We start from the raw sequence: 21,985 nt of genomic DNA on the forward strand, positions 1-21,985 counted from the left end.
TGTAGCCACCATTTAATCAGACTGCTACCAACACCCTGACCAACAGGGTGTCAGGTTGAATTCTGACTTTGCCAGTTTGGGGTTTTTTTTTGTACTACTGCATATTTATTTTCATTTTCCTAGTAAAGAACTGTTATTCCTATTCCCATATTTTTGCCTGAGAGCCCCTTGATTTCAAGATTATAATAATTCAGGGGTGGGTGCTTGGGTTTACATTTTTCCATTTCAAGGGAAGTTTATGCCTTCCTCAGCAGACACCTGTCTTTTCAAACCAAGACAGAAAGTTAAAGTGGTAAATCTGAAACAAATCCAGCTCTCTGTTGGAAAATATTTCAAGCCCTTTCAAGGTTGGCACATTGAACACTTTGTCCTTGTCCTACCACTGGTGCAAGACACCAGTAAACACTTGTGTAGGAGTAGCTAGGGGAAATAAATGTCAGAAAGTCCTGCAGGCCTCTGTAAGTCTGTTTGGGAATGTGAAGCTTGGGAATGAGCTTTTTGGAGGACATGAATATAGGTGTGCACCTCCTGTACCATGTCACATACCTCTTGTGTGCAAGGCTGGGGTGTATGTGACAGAGGGAAGGGGCTGGGGAAGAAGAGCTTTGCGAATGAGGAGCTGAAGCCTTATACAAGCAGAGGATTGCCTGCAGTGTGACCTGAACAACTGGCTGAACAGTGAGTTATGCATCAGAAAGACCAGCTGAAAGAACAAACAAACCAAGAAAATGATCCTCCAGCACTCTGGAATATGGTATTTTTATATACCTGGATGTAGACTTGCTAGTGCATAATACAAAATACGTGAGACTTGCTGGTCCATAGTACATGATTTTATCACAAATCTTTCTAGACACATCAGCTGATCTGAGGGACCCCAAGATCTGTCACTCAGGCACCTTCCACTGTATCAGTTCTATCTGTGGAGCGTGAAGCATTGCAAACAACAGTATAGGTGCAATGATCTGGATAGAAACATTTAGTTCATTCTTCAGAGCCTGGTGCTTTCACTGCTTGTAGACATCCTTATCATGTTAAAAATACTGAATGCTTTATCTGCTTGTACAGAAACATTGCAGGTAAATGAATCAGCAGCAGGTTGAGCAGCACTTTGATTTCACCCACATAATCCTCACCAAATCATGGATTTCTTGACCTGGGAAACTGTATGGGCTTAGCTAGGCCTGACACCCAGCTGCAGATGATGGATATATATACCCCAATAAAAACCAAGCCCACGTGTTAGATGATTCCATCATTTTTTCAGGATGCACAGAAACCTTTCAACACAGTATGAACCAGTATTTCTAATTCTGCATCAGAACAATGGGGGACTGGGTTTGCCTACAGCAACTGATGATCCCCAGAGATTCCTGTGTGTGCAGAGCCTGTTCTTGCATTGTTCAAACACAGAGGGAAAACAGCCTGATGTGATTCCAGCCCCCTGCCCCTTTCATCCCCAATCTAGAGTTCTTTGTGTATCCAAAGGAAGAACACACAACGTGCACTCAACCAGACAGAGTTGAACTGCCTGCAGCCAAAATACAAAAGATTGGATATCTAATTTTTTTTGGTAGTATAATCATTCTGTCATGTGTAATGGATGCACAGGCAGAGTTTGGGCTTTTGAAAACCTAGAGCAAAGCTTTACTTTATTCCTGTAAATCTCATGGGCTTCAAATTGAGGCATTCTCTTCTGTCAGCAGCACAATGCTTTGCAATGAAATTCCATGGCTCCAATAGGATACTGAGGATTTAATTACACTAAAATTAGAGTGCCACCAATAGGTTTGCTGTTTTGGGGGCATATGAAATTCATGAGCCTTAATATAGCAGTAACCCACCCATAAAGGGTGTGGGAAGGAAGAGATCAAACAGATTGCCCCAAAATTTAGTTTTCTTCATTTAAGACTGAAGATTCCTGGATGTCTGAGCATGGAGGAAGCTAAAAGTTTTGGGGGTGGGGGGGGGTAAACTTTTTAAATGGGGAAGAAATTGGTGGGTATATTCTCCAGCACTAAGGAATTAATTAGGCATTTATTATCAGTCTGTTCCAGGGGAGAAGAAGTGAGGATGGAGAGTTGGGTTTTTTTACTTAGTGGAGGTTGGAGAGGTGGGGGGACAGCACAGAGGTTACAAGAAGGGAACCCTCCCTAACAAGTGCAATAAATAAGGTAACAAATATTTCATATGGAAATTTTTGTTTCTCTGTCTGACAATGCTGTTACAGGCTCGTAATGCCAGATATTAAATTACCCAAACTATGTTGCTCCATCTCTGGAAGTGTCCAAGGCCAGGTTGGACAGGGCTTGGAGTAACTTGGGATGGGGGAAGGTATCCCTGCCCATGGCGGGGGATGGAATAGGAAGGGCTTTAAAGTCACTCCCAACCCAAACCATTCCATGATTCTATGATTTTATGTGGTTTCATTTTCCTCCCAGGATATCAGAAATGTCATCAGCCTTGTTTTACAGAAGGAGAGAGCAGATGACATGCCTGAGGTCAGCCAGGGACACAGGTGGGAACAGGGCTGTGCCCCATCTTTTTTAGGTGACCTAACTGCAAGGTCACATCTGCTTTTCTAAATGAAAATCAGATTTCTGTAGTGGCGAGTCCGAGCTGCAGAGCCCAAATCATGATCAAAGGTTTGGATGCCTGGCGTGTAGGGCATTCAAGCCATTAATGCAGTGTGACTCATGGCACTGGAAGAGGCTGGCCACAGCAGTCAAATCCAGGTTTTCCAGTTTTGATGTGGTCAGCACTGAAATGCTAGTTCTGAAAGTCCCTGCTCAGGCTTGGTCAGGTGCCCTTTGTGTTACCATAACCTCCACACAACTGATAACAAACCACATGCTCACGGCTGTGTCAGAACCCCCAGGAGCTTCCAGAGCCCCTAATTGCTCACTGCACCTCCCTGTCCTATTCGGGGCACCACAATCCAGAAGCAGCACTGTAACTTCAGCCCTGCCAAGCTCAGGCCCAGGGAGGAAATTCCACCAGCACAAGCACTCCGAGCTATCCAGAAGAGGGAGTTCACAGCATGCACACAAGGACATTAGGGGTTGTTGTGCTGTGTCCTCACTGCCCAGCACAGGGGCCCTGCAAACATCCTGCCCCGCAAGAGACTGCCACCCACTCAGGGAACACCCCTCCCTCCACACAGCACATCCACAAATACTGCTCCTCCGGGACGCTTGAGATTTTTCCCAGGGGTTAGGGGGGAGTGGGGGGTAGGGGGGTGCATAAGAAGTGTATTTTTGCTCTTTGATAAGTTTGCTTTACATATCAGCTCTCCAGTAAAAATTAATTAAGAACTTTTGGTTCCAAGTCCCTTGCTCCCTGATTTGATAAGTAACTTGTAGGCAGTGTTGCAGAATGCAAACTCAGAGCTAATTTCTCAGAATTAGTCAAGAGTGAAGTTTAAAAATTCCCTTTCCATGAGCAACAGAGTTTTTCCAAGTGGAACTTCCACTTGTGTTTATCTGGGTTTACAACAACAGCCCAAAACGGTCCCTGGACGCTCCTGTAGGTGCCCTTGACAATTAAAAATGCAGTCAAGTACAGGAACAAAGCCACAGGCAACCACCGTGTGCAGTGATTAACTAGTCAGACCTACATTATGAAAAGGAAGCAAGAAGTGGCAGCAAGTTTATAAAGAAAACAATCCTGATAATGTTTCCACATTTTTCTCCTTTCTCCACTGACACATCCTCTTCCTCCCCCAGCACATGCTGTTCACTCTCCAGCTGAATTACCTTCTTCTACACTGGCCTAAATCGATGGCCTTAGTTTGACTTTCTTCCGCTTTGCTTATCTTTGTCCTTCACTCAACTTAAGAAAAACCCCACAATACTTAGGTTTGAAAGGTTTGGAAGGCAATATTAATTCTGTTTTGCTCCCAGTAATAGTGTAACAGCAATAACACAATTCTTTAATGATTATTACCTGATTTTATGTGCCTTCCTTACCTAACCTTTCTTTTTTTTTTGATGTCTCTTACAGATTATCAAGAGCCAGTATTCTGTTGACTTCTGTTATTCATTAAAAATGAAGTTCAAGGTTAACTGATAAATACATGTTGCTATTAAAGTTTTGAAAACAGTTTTGAAAACATTGCAATGCAGTGAGAAAGATTTTGAAAAGGAAAAAAAAAAAAAGGAAAGAAACTTCCTGCCTGTGCAGCATTATTATGCAATTCAAAGTGGGTTAAAAAAAATGCACCATTGTAATTTGAATTATCAGTGCAATGCACAATGCTTTATCTTGCTCAACTTGCACCATCTTTCTGCAGAAACATCAAAATAGCAAGTTCAGGTAATAACCTCTGGTTATCTCTAGCACAGTAAATATCTGAGAAAGTAATTGGCATCAACTTGCAGTTTCTTAACAGTGGTTCAGCTCTGTTATCAAGCCCTGAAGAGGTTAAGGTCCAAGTGCAGACCAGATGCACTTGGTCCCTGACTGTGAGGAGCAAAGGCAGCCTGAGGAAAGCACAATCTGGGCAGCAGCACAGCAGAGGAACCTCCTGTAATGGTCCTCAGTGCAGGAGGCCAGGCTGGACAGGATGTGGAGCACCCAGGTTCACTGGAAGATGTCCCTGCCCATGACAGGGGATAGCACTGGATGGGCTTGAAGTTCTCTCCCATCCCAACCCAATTCTGTGAGAAGAGACAGCAATGGCTTCCCCTCTCCCCCACACCTTGTGCTCTGGGAGGAATGCTGGCTGCACACACTGCCACCCCTGGGCAAAGGCTCCCTGGGCACAGGGCAGGGAGGTGCCTGCCAGTGGTAACCTGAAGGTGCTCTGGCTGCCAGGTGCTGCAGGGCAATGGTCACAGCCCGACACAGGTGAGCACCAAGGGATAAGGGATTGAACACCACACTGGGGTTATTTCACAGCCCAGGCCCTGTAGGAACCAGCAAGATGTCCATGGACACCTGAAGAGCAGGAGATAATTGCCACTGTGTGCTCATGTGCCTGCCCTTTAGCAGGTTGGAGGCAGGGGCTCTGAGACCCTCCAAGGTGCCCCTGAGGAGCCAGACTGCAGCCATTCTATTGTTGTTGTACTTGGTACAATGGGCATTCTGCCTTCTTTCCACAAAACTCCCAAGACTCTTCCAGGATAAGGATGACTGGGGACACACCACAACTTGCACTACAAGACTTGGCAAACACAACAGCTTTTGTTTAGCAGGGTGTAAAGGACTAATAAACCACTTAATGATTTGTGTTCAAACACTGAGCAGAGTCATCGACAGCATCAATTGGCGTTGGGGCTCTGGCAGTGGCTCAGCCCTTGGCTGGGCTGGGAAAAAGCCTGGCCACCAACAAGGGCTGGAAAAGATCTAATCCTCCTTTATTTACATGTATAGTTATTGGAACAAAGGAAGGAATGGCAGCAAATGACACCAGTGAACAATCAGGATCAATAAGAACAGTCACAGAAAATGAAAAGTTATGGCAGAGCTTAACCCAAATGGAACAGAGTGCAATGATTTGCCCTTACCTGACTTTGGTTTCTTCCAACCATGAGGGTATGTTGTTCTTTGCACACCCTGCCCCAAGGATTAGTTGATTTTCTAGCAGCTGAAGCTATTTCCAAAAAGAAACAGTTTTTATTTTTATTTTACTTAGTGGATGAGCTACGGTTCAGCTGATAAAAGTACCCCAAACTTAAAATCTATGCCATGGTAGAATCCAGTGCAAGCTTTTCTACAGGAGTAATAAAAATAGGAGAAAACAAATCCTTCTTTATTGATCACATTTCTCTACTGATATATAGGAAGAACAAAAACCCACAGAACATCTTGTTGGACAAACCAGCCATTCTTAGTTTTAACACAGGAGCCAAATCTCTCTGTATAATCATTCTGGCCTTCTGAGTTACCCAAAGCATCAATTTAGAGACTTCTCTCCTCCTACTGAGCCCAAAGGGTGTCTTTGTTCACAGGTTACAGCAATACCTTCCACAAATACTTATAAAATAGTTCTTTAGAACACCCTGCAGTTTTGACCTCCTTTAGTTTCTTTACTCCTTGAGTTTTTACAGGGTTTTGCATAACCATGCTAAAAGCAGGACTATTCACCTGCCTGATCTGATAAGAAAACTCATTTCCTGCTAGAGTAGGAATTTGATTTATTTTTTACTACAAATGCATGATTCTGGTAGAGTAGCCATCAAAGATAAGGAAGTATCCAGAAGTTCTGAGCCCCTGACTTTAACCAGCAAGAAAACACTGACAGTCTGTATGTGTTTTCAAAAATGCCTAATAAACTTAATGTTTTCAAGGAGGTTAACAGCATATCTGATGTCCTACAGGTTGTTTGAAAACAAAATTTCAATGTACCTTTTTTTCCCTTTGTAGTCTCCAAATAAGCACTACACAGAAAGGTTAAACCACGACAGGGAAAAAAGAAAATCAACAGAAATTCACTTCATTTGCACAACTGCCATCCCACATGTTTGCAAATACCACAAATATTGGGTCAAAGGAAGACAACAGGAAGCACTGCAAACTCTGGCAGCTTAAACACAAAGCACAAATTAAAAATAAAACATTAAGGGAGGCCACAATAAAGATTTTGAAAAACAGTTTGTGAAGGGCAAAAAGTAGTTATTGACAAAGATAAAAATGAACTGTGACATGACATGAGGGTCATGTTCATCCACAGCCTAGGGGCAGATTCTGAAGGATTTTGGTGATCCATCCAGAGCACCTTAAGTCTGTTAGAAATCAGTGTAAGGCACAAGGTTCCTGTGGTCACACTGCTCTTGTGATTCCCCTCCAATATGGATGACCCGATTGGAACAGACAGGTTTGATGTTATATTCCAAGGGCTGCTCTCCTCTGCAAGTTTTACAGTACAGTCTTGATATGACAAAGGCATAAATTACTCTGAGTAACTTGCTGGTCTCTGAAATAAAGAGTAATTTCTTCTTCACTCATCCTGGCAGTGTTGCAGGCACTGACTTCAGTGTTTGATGTTGGTGGCTTTAAGGTGACCACATACCAGAGCCATTCAGAGGGTTCATGTTTCTCCAGTAACTTGCAAATATATGGTTGTGTGTTTGTTCTCTTCTTTCAAGAATTAAGCTCCTTCAGTACTGACACACACATGCATTCTGCCTCAGAATATTATTCAGAACTAGTTCTTCAAACTAGTTTTTCATGATTTGTTATGTGTAGAACAACTAAATACCCATGAAGAACCAGTATATTTCACCTCCAGTTTATCCTGGTTGGAGTCTGTTTCCCACAAGTTATACGAAAACATGGGGTCTTGTTCTGCCCTTTCTTCCAGCCAGGGTGACTAATCACAGAGAGAAACATCCCAAATCAGCTCATACTGTTCTAGTGGAAGTATCCATCTGAATGTTACCAGCACAGCCTTAGACAGTGTTCCACAGGGATAAGGAATTCCTGGAACCAAGGCCACTCAATAGTTATGTTGCAAATGCAGATGTCCCCCCAGGCTGACAGAGGCTCAGTCTGTAAACCAGACTTCTGCACAACAGAGACTGATCCTACTTTAGCAAGGCCTTCTCTGGTCCCTGGTTTAAAATTCACACCAAAACTGGTCCACAAATGTTCCTTTGTACTTTTCTCCTCATTATATGATAATTATATAATATGATATATGATAATTATATCTTTGATATCAAGATGAGATCGCTCTCATTTATTCTGTCTAGTTACACTTGAGTTCTCTTGATTTCATATGGATGAACTGCAATTAATTTTGAAATGGGGAAAAAAGGGTATAAACTTCTTCAACACAAGTTCAGTTTTGCTCCATCCAGCAGGTTGAGAGCACTTGGGGCTGTTGTCCCTGAGACTGTGTGCTTTTATGGAATGGTTTTAACAGCTGTTATAATTACAAAGAATTTAAATGCACCATAGATTTGTGTGCCACTATATGTATTTCACCTGCTAAGTTGACCAAAATGGATGTGGAAGCAGAAATACAGGGAAAGTTACTTTTAATATTTGAAAACAATTTAAAAACCAAAAACAAAGACAAAAACAAAAATAGACTAATTAAAGTAAATGTACAAACCCTTAGTCCTGTGAGTAATCCTGCAAATCATTCACTGACGTCAGGTGACGCTCTGTGTGTGAGACAGGGTTATTTACTTGTCCAATGGCTTGCAAGATTAGGTCTGAACACTGTTCCAGAAAGAGTTCTCAGAGGTCTCCAACATTATCTTCATTATTCTGCCCTCTGTAAAGCAGCCATTCAACTGAAATTCCCTTTAATAAACTCATATTTTCCTCTGGGCTTTCTATTACCTTTGTGTTGGGTTTTAGTTGTTTTCCTGCAGTCACAGTGACTGGAACAGTGACCTAAGGCTGAATTTGGCAGTGCAAGGTAACGCTGTTGTGGGAATAGCTTAGGTTGGACTTCTGATATAAAGTCTGATTTTAGCTCATCACTATGAAGAGTCAGAATTCATACACTGATATGTAAATACAACAGATACTGATACAAACCCAGCCTTTCATGGAGTTCAAGCAGTGCCAGTACATCACTGTTTCCTTTGAACTACTTGATACAAGATTCTAGTGTCAAATTATCTCGTCATAGATGGAGAAACCTGGATGGTACAAAGCTTTAAATCTTTTACTATATAAATGACAAAAAAGTCACCTTTTGTCATTTTGTTTCAATTGTGTGACTCCACAGTAATAAAAGATGGTCTATATTGTAGTATGTATCAGTAATATATCATCATAATAAAATCACATATCAGATTCATCCTTGTTCTAGTGAATTTTTAGCCTTTCTCCAATCTAACACTGGTTTATTGAGTTATATAGCAGTATATTTAGAAGATCACTGCCACAATCTAAGCTCAATAGTGTCTATGGTTTCTCATCATGAAAAAGAGGCAACAAAAGAGTTTTTTAGTTCAGAAGCTATCTTCTTTGACACTTGTTGAAATTGAATTTGCCCTTAAAATTGAGTATATTAAAATATTTGTGTACCAGAATGCTCTAAGGGAGTGAATGATATTGTTTCTCTTGTGGCACTTTGAATCACTTAAGCAATACAGGGAGCTGGATATGTCTGTGTTCCCATCTGGACCTGGACATGGAACACATGGATGAGCACATTTGTACCCTGTGCTGAGTGCTCACATGCACAAGTTTTCCCAGAAATTGGGCAGTTTTCAGTTCTTCTGCCTCCTGCTATAGTCCCAGCATTCAACTGAGTTCCCCACTGCTGGGTTTAAGATGAAGAGAAAATAGGAGCTGCTGCTCTGTGAGAGAGCAGAAGAGTGAAGTGTTCCCAGGGCCAGCTTGAAAGCATGGAAGCAGGAGGTTCTTCTCAGGGGGATCTTTAGAACACACCTCATATGGCCTCAAAACAGAGAAGGCAGCAGAAGGTGGCCTTTAAGGGCCATTTTGGTTTAGCTTTGATACAGAAGTGTACTCTTGCACATCTTACCAACTAAGTCATCATCTGCTGTCCATTATTCCCCAGGGCCACACAAAAACTGTGGATCAAGTTGAGGATAAACACAACCCTGCCCAATTTCCAGAACAGCACCAATGGCAGGACTGATACAATTTAGGGTTGCAAGAGAAAAACTCAGACCAATCTGTGGGATGATTTGAAGCCCAGATTTGCAGCTGGAAGTAATCTTGGTTCTTAGGCCATACCTAACACTGTTCCTAGAGTCAGCATACACACAAAGGCTCAGGAAAATCCTGCTGTTGTGGGAGTATTATACTGAGGAGGACTCAGCTTCCAGAATTTTGTGGTGTCCATTTCAAAAGGACAGAATTTGATCCATGGATTTGGCCAATGGCCTGTCACCCTGAGAATCAGGCCTTTCGGTATTGTTCTCATAATTTCTAGCCACTTTCCCAGGAAAGTAACTATAAACATAGGTGTTTATACATTCCATTAAAGATATGCCTTTTGATGGACATCTCTCACAGCCAGTGTGGTTGAGAAGGTGGTAACCTGACTATCCAATCCCTGGTCATTGTCCCTGAAAACCTATAAATACTGAAAGAACAAATAAACTTCCTTCTTCTTTTATCACACTTCGAGCTGTGTCTGTGTGAATCATTTTGTGTCCAACAGTGACAATGGCCCATCAATCATTCCCACAAGGACTTAAAAAAACCAGTTGATGCTGCACCATCCTCCCCAAGTGCAAAAAGGGATGAGTAACAAGGCATGTAACATAATTTTTTTTTCTGAGTAATTTGAATATAGAAGGAATTCATCTGGCACAAACCCTCATCACTATTACAACAAGCTTAGAAATGACAAGTTTCCACCATGGCAACACTGGATCGAAGCCTCAGCACAAACAGCAGGAAAACCCTTCTCATTTCAGAGTCCATTCCCATATCAGCTGGATTCCCTGTGCAGTTGCAGGTTTACTTGTTGTCCTTAAACCAGATGGGATCCATAGCTTGATGCAATATCTAGTTACCATTGTGTTATGATGCTCAGATCCTGAATCTAAGGATTTTATTCAAAAAGGTCCACTTTCTAAACAACGATTAGACTGTATAACAGAGTTTCATGTACCCACAACCTATCCATTTGTGACTGGTGAAACACTGGCCTTAGTGAAACATTGGCCTTAGAAGTAAAGCTAATATGTAGATGTCCAAGTGAGAAAGATGCCCCTGAAAATGCCGGGCTTTTTAATGGTTTAGAGGGGGGAAAAAAATCCATCTTGCCCAGAATGCATCATGAAGGATTGTGGCACATTTCATGGGCAGAGGATGGGGAGCAGGTACAGAAGTCCTGCCCAACAAACACCTCTGCCCAGCCCAGTGACTCTGCTGCAGGACATATTTCTCCTGAGAACACAAAGCACCAGTACTGCCGCTTTCCCCTGATGGGCTTCCCCTGAGAAACGGGGTGGAAGTGAGAGCTGCAGTCCTACTGAAGCATCCAGACACCTGCTTTCCAGGAAGTGTTTTCTTCTCTCGTATTCCTGTCACTCCCTTCTGCTCCAAAGGTGAATTTTAGTGATAAGACCATAAGCCACATGAGTCACCATAAGACCATGACTCACATTTACACAAACCACTGTGAACCCTAAATGGAACACAGCCCTTTGGGAAATTTGATCAATGTCACAGAATAAGCCTGCAAAGAAGCCAAAATTCAGGAGCATCGCTTCCAATCCTGGTGGGATTTAATTTCATTTTTTCAAGAATCATAGAATTATAGAATTGTTAAGGTTGATAAAGACCTTTAAGATCATCAAGTTCAACCTCCAGGCAGTACCACCCCCATGTCCAACACTAAACCTTATCCCCAGGTGCCACATGCACGTGGTTTTTGAACATCTCTAGGGATGGGGATTCTACCACTGCCTTGGGAAGCCTGTGTTGCGCTTTATGGTGAGGTTTTGGTTTTGTCTTGGTTTTTAAAGTACTAAAAGCTGTAATTCTGATCCAAATCACAACACTCTAGACATGGATGAGAGGGAGGAAAATACCACCACGTGTGTAGGAACAAATATCCATTCTGTAACACTGCTGGAACAGCTGGCCAAATTATTGAGCTATTGCATTTTAGTATGAGTCATTTGTTTGTTGTCAGCTTTAGCAGATGAATCAGTGACCCTGTGTGTCAAAGTCTCTAATGTTGATTTGTTTTGATATTTTCCTAAAATGTTAAATTGAATCATCTATTCCATTTGCCAGGTAATCTTGCAAATTATTAACACTGCAATCCATAATAAAATAAATCATCAACTGAAAAATTGAAAGGTCTTACCAGGACAAAAACAATCATTTAATAAAGCCCTAGGCACTAAACATTAAATTATTTCTTTCTAATTTGCGTTGCTTATGTTTCTAGTTAGGAATATGCAATCCCAAAAGAAAAGCTCTCCTAGAAAAGATCAGCAGCACCCTACTCTCTAGCCAGCATCTTTAAAGTTTGAGTTTCTCTGGAAATTGCAAACTCCTACTGCAGGAAGAGAAGAGCAGGACAACAAATCTCCCCCAAATCTGTGCTGTGTATATCCTCTCAGCTCTAAGTAACTGATAGACAATGAATCACAATGTTCTTTGCCTCCTCCCTCAGTAACAGTGTTTAAATTCAACTAACATTGGTTCAGAGAAACTGTTCATAGACAATTTTTCTGGACCTGTGCTTTAACTGCACTAACAATTGGTCCCCAAAGCCAGCTTGGCTTATCAGCAGAGTAACCCCTTGAGAGACTGAAATGCACTGTTCTAAGAGAAACTATCAGACTCTGAAAATACTTTTCTTCTGGGACCAACACTTTATATCAATGTAATGTCATTTATATCAATGTAACAAAGAAAACATTTACTGTGAGAAAAAGCCTTCACTATATTATGAACATAATAAATTAGGGCCTGTTGCTTGGAATTCTAGTTTCATTTAGGCCACTAAAATAAACCTGGAAACATTTGCCTGAGCTCTGTTTGTTCTTCATCTGAGGACATTAGCGCTGTAAGATCTAAAACTCCCACACATACCTCTGTTTCTTTCTATTTACCATTTAAAAGTAGAAAAGGTCTGATCAGGAATGCCCTGTGCTGGCCTTCCTCACTTTACCAAGCTCCATAGTTAAGGCTGCACACAGGATTTAGGTCCATAGTGGTTTTGATACTGACTTCAGATCAAACACATCAATCAGATACTGTCAGTATCAAACAGATAGTGACATCCAAGTCTCTTCTACCCTTTTTTAAGAAGTACAGTCTTTTTAAATGAGATTTTCATCTGCCTCTGCTCAAAGTAGATACACAAATGACACATTGTGCCGTTTCAGGGACACTACTGCCATGCTTAGACTGAATTTTTAGGCTCAAGGAAGGCAGGAGTGGGCCCCAAAACACTTCCCTTGTGTTCTGTGAGGATTCACTTCCAGTGTGGCCATTTCCATCTTGAGCACTTGGTCTGCAGGAGAAGCCCGTTTGAATTGTCAGTGCCTTGACTCAAAGTGAGCTCCCAACAGGGGTCTGCCTGATCCTCACTCCAGCCCCAGCCCGAGGTTCATTACCAGCATCTCTGCAGGCTTAGAGCCAGTAAATAGGAAATAGCTGGTACTGAGAATGAGTAGGAGTCTTGGCAAAAAGTCCCAAGGCTTTTAGGCCATCCTGCCTTACAAACCCTAAGAAAACATTCACCTTTTCCATCTGTAAGGCCACTGGCTGTCAGTCCCCACTGCCATGGGTTTGAACTCATGTCCAGCTGTGTCTCAGAAAGGGGAACTTTCTAAGACTTTCTAAAGGGAAGAAAATTTTCCATTAGATGTTGTTAACATTGATTTACTATCAATGGAGATTTACTATCAATGTATTTTCATAACAGCTAAAACCAGCACCATGGTAAAGGCTCTATCTGCCAATGAAGGGATTTCCTCTATAAGGCTTAGAGTACTTATGTAGTAAAAGGAATATTTTTATATAGCTTAATTACATTTATATTTTTGCAACAGTTTACTTCCCCTCACAAAAACAAAAAGTTTTCTGCGTTGTTTTTCTTTAACACAACAAATTCTGCTTGTATTTCATCAGACTGAAAGTCTCGTGTATTTTGTCTGCCTGCTTTACTGGACTTGTACACGTGGCCCATATAATGTGTCATGCCTTTTACAAAAGTAAATTTTTAATCCACTGCAGTCTTGGTGACCTCCTATAGAACATTCAAAGTACAATTCAAGCTTGGTTTACATATTGATAGTCACTCCAGAACATGATCAGTGAGCCATGGAGGTGTTTCCACATGAACTATGCTGCCAGCAGTTGGTAACACTAAAGCACGTATGGTAATAAATCCCTGTCCTAGCAAAGCCTGGCACAGACTCCTCACATGATTTTCTCTGTACCCAGGCTGACTCCAGTCCCTGTTTCTCCTCAGAGGATTTTCAGGCACACCTGGACACAGGCCTCTTGTCCAAGAGCATTCTATAGATTATAGTCAACTTTGGCTCCCAAAAAACAGGGGCTAAAACACCTCCACTGTACAGTAACAGATATGAAAATGCTACTGAGCTCTTCAGGCATCTGGCAGCAGGTGGGATCTTTGTTCCAGTGGAATTACTTTGTCATAGTAGACTTACTGATGTACATGAGATACAGGTGAAAACGTTGGTGGAGAGGCTGCCTCACTTCCTGCCATCCCCAGAGTGGGAAACACCAAGGAAGGGCAGTCAGGCTGTAGGAGTGAAGGGAAGGAGGACGGGCAGAGCACTTTCCAGGCTGCAGTGACACACTGTACCATTTCCCAGCCCAGAGCAGCAGGAGGTTTCCAGGGTAGTTGGAAATTGTTTCTTTTTGGCAGCCTGGAAGGCAGAACTGGGTGGCCTTAAGCACATCCCACAGTCCTCCGTAGGGAAAGGCTGTGAGGTTTGTCCTTAGGGAGTTGTACCCCAGGGAGAAATGGAGAAGAAGCCACACATATGAAAAGCATATAATAAACCCCATAAAAACACCTACATATTATAGTAAGCAGTGCTATTAAATCAAGTGAGTAAGCATAAATAGAGGTACACAAAGACAAGGAGAAATATGAGCACAGACTCCTCAGAGGAAATCAGAATTTTTCTCTTTCTGAGCAAGTAAATTACCCATGTTGGAATACTTACGTCATGAATGCAGACTGAGCAGAAATTTGGTTTCTTATGTTTATTGGAAGAACTTCCCTAAACCACTAGCCAGTTTATTTTATTTTATAGAAATTTATATAAAGCTGCTCTCCAGCTATGTAGAGATGGATGGAAATCTTGCATTTTCATGTTTTTAGGTGGTTTGTTGTTAGCTGGACTACCAAACACTTGCAAAGTGTCCTGAACATCCGATGAATGGTAAAAATCTGGAGTCCTAAATAAAATTAGATCTACTTCAATACCCATTGCCCTGTGCTACCTACCACCACTTGTTTTGTATACAATAGATAAATACTACCAAGAGTTTGTAGGTGTTACTAAGGGCTTGTTTCTGTGACCCCTCTCAAGGCTGTACAGAGTGTTCCCTCAGCCTCACACTTCACCTAGTCCTTGTGCTAATATTGTGTTGATGTTTTTAACCACCTGAAATTGATTTGTTTGAATGACCCACATCCTGATGTCAACCTGGCCACAAAATCAGCAAGTTCATAAGAAACTGCTTGGACAGAGAAGATAGAAGTCCACAGACAGGAATTTTTGTCTCTCTGGTAGGTTGCCAGGTAGAAGTGGCTATGTCTTGTTGACATAGAGCTGAGAAGACACCCCCTACCAAGGGGGACCCTGGGCAGGCAGAGACCTGTCCTCTGGAACATAGTCAGGAGGATACCCAAACACCACCCTTCCTCCTCTGCTGGGTTTTCAAGCAAGGCAGACGCCCTGGCCAGCTCCAGCACGGCGGCTACCTCCAGCCGGCGGACCCCAACCCACAACATCAATTTGATGGATGGCGTTAATGGCGATTTATTGCAGAAGAACTTAACATTTTATAGTCTGGGGTCACTGTGTTACTCCCATCTGCTTACATCACACTTAGATGCTATTGGCCAATTACAAGGGGCCTTGCTATCTTAACAGAGAAAGGGGTCTGCTGACTTTCTGTTACATCCCGGTGTCTTCTGCTCCGCCAGGCCCTAACTACAACACTCCTCATGATTTGTTTTCAGTCTGAATCAGGATTGCACCCAGATGCACTCCCAGGACATTTAAGCACTCATATTTCCTTTTAAATACTTACAGCAGAACAGAAAACACAAATTTTACTGTCTTTGCCATAAAAGTGTGCACAACTGCTGTGCAGTCACAACATTAGTGCAGTCTTGGACTCGGCTCTTTCCCATCCAGGACCTTTCTGAACTATTCCTTTATTTCACACAGCTCACTCGATGGGCCCTCTCCAGTCCAACCCAGTACAGCATGTGGTGTCCCTTCAGGGATATGATCTGTTTACCTAAGCTTGATAAAACAGGATTTGACCTGCAGCGTGTTGAGGAAATACACCACTGTCTTTAAAAGGAAAAGGTAGAAGGAAATCTGAGGTAATGTATCCCTCAGTAAGCCTTTAATCCCCTGGAAACTCATGCACAAACAAATATGAGACAAGAAGGCAGTAAGTTATGTCAAAGCCACGCACATTCTTGGTGGGGCGAGTAGTCCAATGGCAGGAGGGGAAGCCTCAGAGGTCCCTTCCCTTCCCTTCCCGAGGCACATTGCCACAGGACATTCTGAGAAGGAACTATCACCTGGACTGTAGTTAGCAAATCACAGATGTGCAAGTCACTGAAAAAAAATTCCTCTCCAAATGTAACCACCAGGAGAAGATTTACTGTGAGACCCTAAGGTGTTGCAAGTGTGATTGTATCATTTAGGGTAAGCCTAAAATTTACATCTTAATGCAGTGACTGCAACGAGAACAGAGAAACTTAATTACAAAATTTGCAAAGCAATTTCAGATGCTCTGGAAGCCAGGATCAAAACTCAAAGTTGTCTTGGCAAAATTGAAATTAAGTAAAAAAGCAAAGAAATAGGACCCTCAAGAGACTATTTTATCTACCCTCTGACCATAGGATCAGTTCCTTCCAGTAGTTTGTCAAACTTAATCTTAAAATGTTCTAGTGGTATTTCATGTGCTCCCTCTGTGTTTTGGGTTTGTTTCCAAGGTGTAAGTACATTTACCGCTTTTTCAAAATAAATCCAAATCTCCCTTAATGTAATTAGTCTTTGTTTTTTTTGGTCTTGACCATCCTGGACATAGAAGACATACTGTTTTTCTTTCTTTTTGCAGCAGCTGTTTAAGGCCTTTAGATTTATGCCCCATTCTCCTTCTTTCAGTTGCTTTTAAACGGAGAGAATTTGGGTTGTTTTAACCTTTTCCTGAGAACTGTATTCTTAGATCTCTGAGCACCTTCAGTGCTTCCCTCCCAGTGCTATCCAGTCAGCACACGTCTCTCCTGAAATGCAGCATCCAAAGCTGGACCAGGTTCTACTAATGCTGACCACAGCAGACACATTACACTTTTTCAAGTAGTGCTCCTTCTTGCACACCCTCGCGTGATATTTACCTTCTTGACCCCTGTAGAACATTATTGATCAGCACTTGATTGATCAGCTTGGTGACTCCTTCTCCCACCCTCAACTCCTTCCCTGCAGAACAGCTGCCTTGGGGCGTAGGGTAAAACTAAACCTCTTGGAATCAAACCAGAAGCTGAGGGCTCCAAAGCCATATAACCATGTCTCCATTTTTCCAGGGAAAGGCCAAATGATAGGGAAGATATGAACATGGTTGGTGGCACAGTTTGGATGTTTTACAGGATTGGCAAATACTGTTTGGATGTTTTGGATGTCAGTAGTCAGAACAAGTTTTCTACTTTGCACACATGGATTCATCACTGTGACATGGAGTTGATTTCCCAAAATGCATACAGTGCAATGCCAGAAAGATGCTCCCTCTTGCACCTTCATGTGCATGACATTTCCTTCTAGCACCTGCTAGTGACTGATCCTGATCCTTTTGGAATCAAAGTGTCACTCTGCTTCCCAAAGAACACGATTCAATCCCAACACGTCACCTCACTGCAGTCCATGACCTGTCCCCTGGGGTCCTGCAGAGAGACCTTTGTGTAGGCAGTGCCTCCTTTGATCCCTGAGCTCTGGGCTCTGGAAAACCAGCTGTGTCACTGGGTCAGCTGAGTGACCTGAACCTTTAGATGTGTTCCTTTGCTGTTGTTTCCAAGAGCATTGTTTAGGAGACTCGTTTTTAGGCACTGCATTGCTGGCTAGGGCATTCTCTCCTTTTGCCTAAGCCCTGAGCAAGCAAGGGAATGCACAAGATGTTTCTCCCTACTTTGTCTTCCTTTCCTGTGCTTCAGTTCCTCTTTTCTCCCCCCCCCCGCCCCATCTCTTTCACTTTCTTCCTCTTTCTCTCTTCCTTCCTATACATAGGATAATAGAATGGTTTAGGCTGGCAGGGACCTTAAAGATAATCTCATTCCACCCCCTACCATGGACAGGGACACCTTCCACTAGCCCAGGTTGCTCCAAACCCTGTCCAACCTGGCCTTGGACACTTCCAGTAATCCAGGGGCAGCCACAGCTTCTCTGAGCACCCTGTGGCCTCTCCACCCTCACAGGGAACAATTCCTTTTTATACACTCTGCCCATTTCCAGCATAGATCCCAGCTAAAGCTAACAATCCTAAACTCTGCACATTAAAGACTCAAATTATTCAGATAATCTCCATGCACCACAGCAAGCCATCATCCCAATTCCCATTTTCAGTGATGTCAGAAAGTCAATGCTTTAAAAGCCCACAGGCACTCTCAGCAAATACCATAATCCCATTACAGATGGGATTTTTATTTAATTGGAAATAAATAAGCAGGGAAAATAGCCCAAGAGCCTTCCTCTACCCCCAAGCCACGTTGTCACCCACCACTATTCCAGTTTAAAATCCATATCCATTACTAAAGACACTTGGCAAGTGTGACCATGCAAGGCTCCATTCCTACGTTTATCCATGGAAATGTGACATGTAGGAATAAAAGCTTTGCCTCATTGCTCTGCTATGGTTGAGGAGGTAGTCAATCCCTGTCATCTGGAGGTGACTGATAATTTGTCAGGGAGAGCACTAAAGGCAGTGTCAATCCTGCTGGAGAAGGATGGCTGGGATCAGTCACTCCCAGTAATCCCCACTGAGCTCTGCTGGACTGACGTCTGTCACTCTAAGTCACTGATGGCTGAGGAGATGGAAATCATGCTGAAGCACCCATGGATGGGTGTCCATGGATGCTCTGTCCGGCAGCCAAAGTGGAGATAAAATAGGAGATGTAAATCACAAAATGAGCTGCTTCAGCTGGAAGGTTTCCAACAGAAAAGCAGGGTTCCAGATATTGAGAAAAACACCAAGTTTTGCATCAAATAAGATGTTAGCAAATCTTCTATTTAAATCTTTCCTTGTCCTCAAAGATAATAAAAATATCTGCTTGCCACTTTTTCATTTCCTTCTCTTTTCCCGAAAAGTCCTTTTCCAACTCTCTTTCCAATACTTTCTGTAAAAGTAATGATGTGAAAAGAAAAACATGCAAAGGAAAATATGTAAGAGATCTAAACATCATCCTGCAAGCCTCATCCAAAAAAAAACAACAACAACAACAAAAAAAAAAAAAGTAGAGGGAGGGCAAGGGAAAATGCAAGAATGCAAGAATATTTAAAAATTCAGATTTACAAATATAACACACATAAGACAATCCAGTTACCTTAAAACAGTTGTTTTATCATAAAAAGCTACACAGGAGAGTAAAAGACTGCACCAGGAGCACTTCATCCATGTTTCTGCTGAAGATTTTTCAGGGACTCTTAGCCACAAACTGCAATGCCCAAGAAGAGAGTACATATAATAAATGCTCTCATCTTAGTCCATCAGACACACTAAAGGTTTGAATTTTTTTCTTGTAAGTTTCCAAATCATGCAGCACTGCCATTTCTCGGTTAGGTTACACAATCTGAAATCAACAGCAGACAACAGGAAGCACCAGTTTTTCTTTATCTTCCACTTTATAATAAGAAATCAGACAATAAATAGAGTCTATAGAAGTCAAACCAGGAGAATTCTGCACTCTGTTTCACCTGAAGAAAGTTGGGGCATTGGCTCACAGAGCATCTCATAGAAAATGAAGGGAGAGTTGGGAGAGTAATCAGAAAGTACAAATTGATAAGCAGTTTTATAGCAATCTCCTTGCCAAATCCTTTACCTCTCCTTAAGTCTTTAGGCACTGGAACCTGTTTTCATCTATTTTATGATGCTCTTTTGGAAAAGACAATTTGTTTAAGGAAAATGGGGACAGAAGCTGATTTTAGTCTAGGAACAGTAATTAAAATTACTAAAAATACTCTAGGAAAGGTTAAAAACAAACCAAAGGTTAAAATCAAACAAACAAAAATAATGAAATTATCTTAAAGTACGGATCAGCAAGTGCTTGCCAGTGGTGAAATGTTTACAGAAGCTCCACTGAAATGGCAACATTTCTAACAGCTTTTGTTATTTCTACTTACTGACCAGGATTTACAAATATTTTAGTTTAAAATTGTATAAAACAACATACATATATGTGTATGTGTATAAAAACAAAATAAGTAGGACCCTTAGCAAGACCCTTATTGAGATGAGGAATAAGCAACAACAAAAAGATCCTCTTCCCCCACTCTTCAGTATTGTTTGCTTTAGTTTGATCATAAAATACTATGAACCTGTCAAAAGACAAATATTTTTGGCAGACATTGAATTGTCTATCTATAAGTATGTATTCAAACAACAGAACTGGTGTTCTTCTAAGTGCATCTAAATTCCCATGAGGACTCAGTCCTTGTACATGGTAAATACCTTCCTCTGTGCCAGAATCAAACTACCTAAGGAATGGCTAAGGGTGTCCACTTCGTAAATTGTCTTCCTTCAGAGTAACTTTCCCACCTGGGCTTGTTTATTCTTCTATGTGTATATTTATTCCACTATGTTTATTCTTCTCTGTGTACATGGTTTCAGTGGGGTCTGAAAAGAAAACTGGAATAAAAAAAAAATAAAATTATTGCTTGAGAGTCATTTAGATTTTGCTAGAGCAATTTTCCCCATGAATACAACAAACTTGTTTTTTAAGCATGGCAGTTATTCCTTTCCTTATCTGTGTTGCCCAGGAAACACAGGCAAAGGTTAATTCTCTTAAGCAGGCCATTGAGTTCCTCTCCTGTCTATACTTCCACAGCTGCAAGAGTTATGTTCCAGTGAAACTGAAAGCTTGCCTCAATGTCATCAAAACACTTGGTAGCTGTGGGTGCTACTGCTAGGATTCTTCCCTTCCTATGCTTCATCCATGCCTGGAATATGAGAGCAGAGAAAAAGAGCTATATACACATCCAAATCTTCACAAGTTTGGGGGAAAGAATGCAGCTGAAAGAATTCAAATGCTTGATCCAGACAGCAATTGCTGTTCCATTTGCCTTTTGCATTGTCCTCTCCTTCCTCTACATAATACTATGAACATGAAAAACAGAACAATCCAACATTTAAGATTAAACTCCACAGATTTTCATGCTAAGCTGACTGGTTTGGATACTGAATCTGACCCAGCACAAGGAAGCAATTTGCAGATGACACTGACTGTATTTCTATTTACAACTGAAAGAGTGAAAGGCCTGGAAAAGGCCAATATTTCTAGTTCCTCAAGTAGGTGCAAAAAAAAGGTTCTCATACATTACCAGGTCAGCAAACACAACTGAGCAACAGCATTTCAGAACCTCTGATACCCATTGTCTGACTGCTGACAGTTGGCCTGCAAAGGATTCCCAGGTTGTCTGCTCAGTGCAGGAGGGCTACAGAAAAAAACCTCTGTGAATAAGATGAACATCTACATAAACATCTGAATAACACCAGTATTGGTTCCTCCTCAGCCCTAGCACACTCAGGCCAGCAGAGTTAACCAAAAATTTGCACTGTGTATTTCCCAAAGAAATCTTCAGTTCCACAGGGCTTGCATCAAAGAATCACCAAATCTCATCATTGCATGCTCACAGTAAATACTGGGGACTAAAGAGGGAAAAGGGTTCTATCAAAGTGAGTGAGATTTAGCCCTTAAGGGGTCACAGAAAACATGAAGTGCATGGACTCAAAATACAAATGCTTTGCTACTGATTATGGGAGAGTAATGTATAGATGAGCATTTACACTGGGACCTATGGGCAGCCTATGTCTTATAAGGGACACTTTCAAGAATGAAGAGAAGCATGGCAAACCCCACTGCAAATCTAGGCCTATAATCTTGTAAAATGAAGGTTTAAGCCCATCACTGGAGCTCAGGAAGTTCTAAGTCAGTTTGCTACTTTTAACATTAAACAGTAATAAGAGACAGCGTTCCAAGGAAAGGTTTATCCATGTTAATAATTTCTCATGGAACCAGTGACAATTTAGTAGAAAATAACAGTGCTATGATACATATGTGTTCCCTCATTGCTAGCTAGTCTTGTATCTTAAG

General features: G+C 41.8%; 1 long non-coding RNA gene across 5 annotated transcripts in view; it reads right to left on the reverse strand.

Annotated features, from left to right (window-relative positions):
• LOC107208429 overlaps nucleotides 1-21,985 on the reverse strand; it is a 66,437-nt gene that overhangs the window by 26,541 nt on the left and 17,911 nt on the right. For 4 of the 5 annotated variants that reach the window (XR_002002050.2, XR_002002051.2, XR_002002048.2 and 1 more), the window contains exon 5: nucleotides 19,220-20,520. This is a non-coding gene — a long non-coding RNA (uncharacterized LOC107208429). The remainder of the gene's footprint in view (nucleotides 1-19,219; nucleotides 20,521-21,985) is intronic. The other variant, XR_001523206.2, reaches the window with a different exon arrangement.

Source organism: Parus major, chromosome 8 (genome assembly GCF_001522545.3).
Source record: "Parus major isolate Abel chromosome 8, Parus_major1.1, whole genome shotgun sequence".
Taxonomy (NCBI): Eukaryota; Metazoa; Chordata; class Aves; order Passeriformes; family Paridae; genus Parus; species Parus major.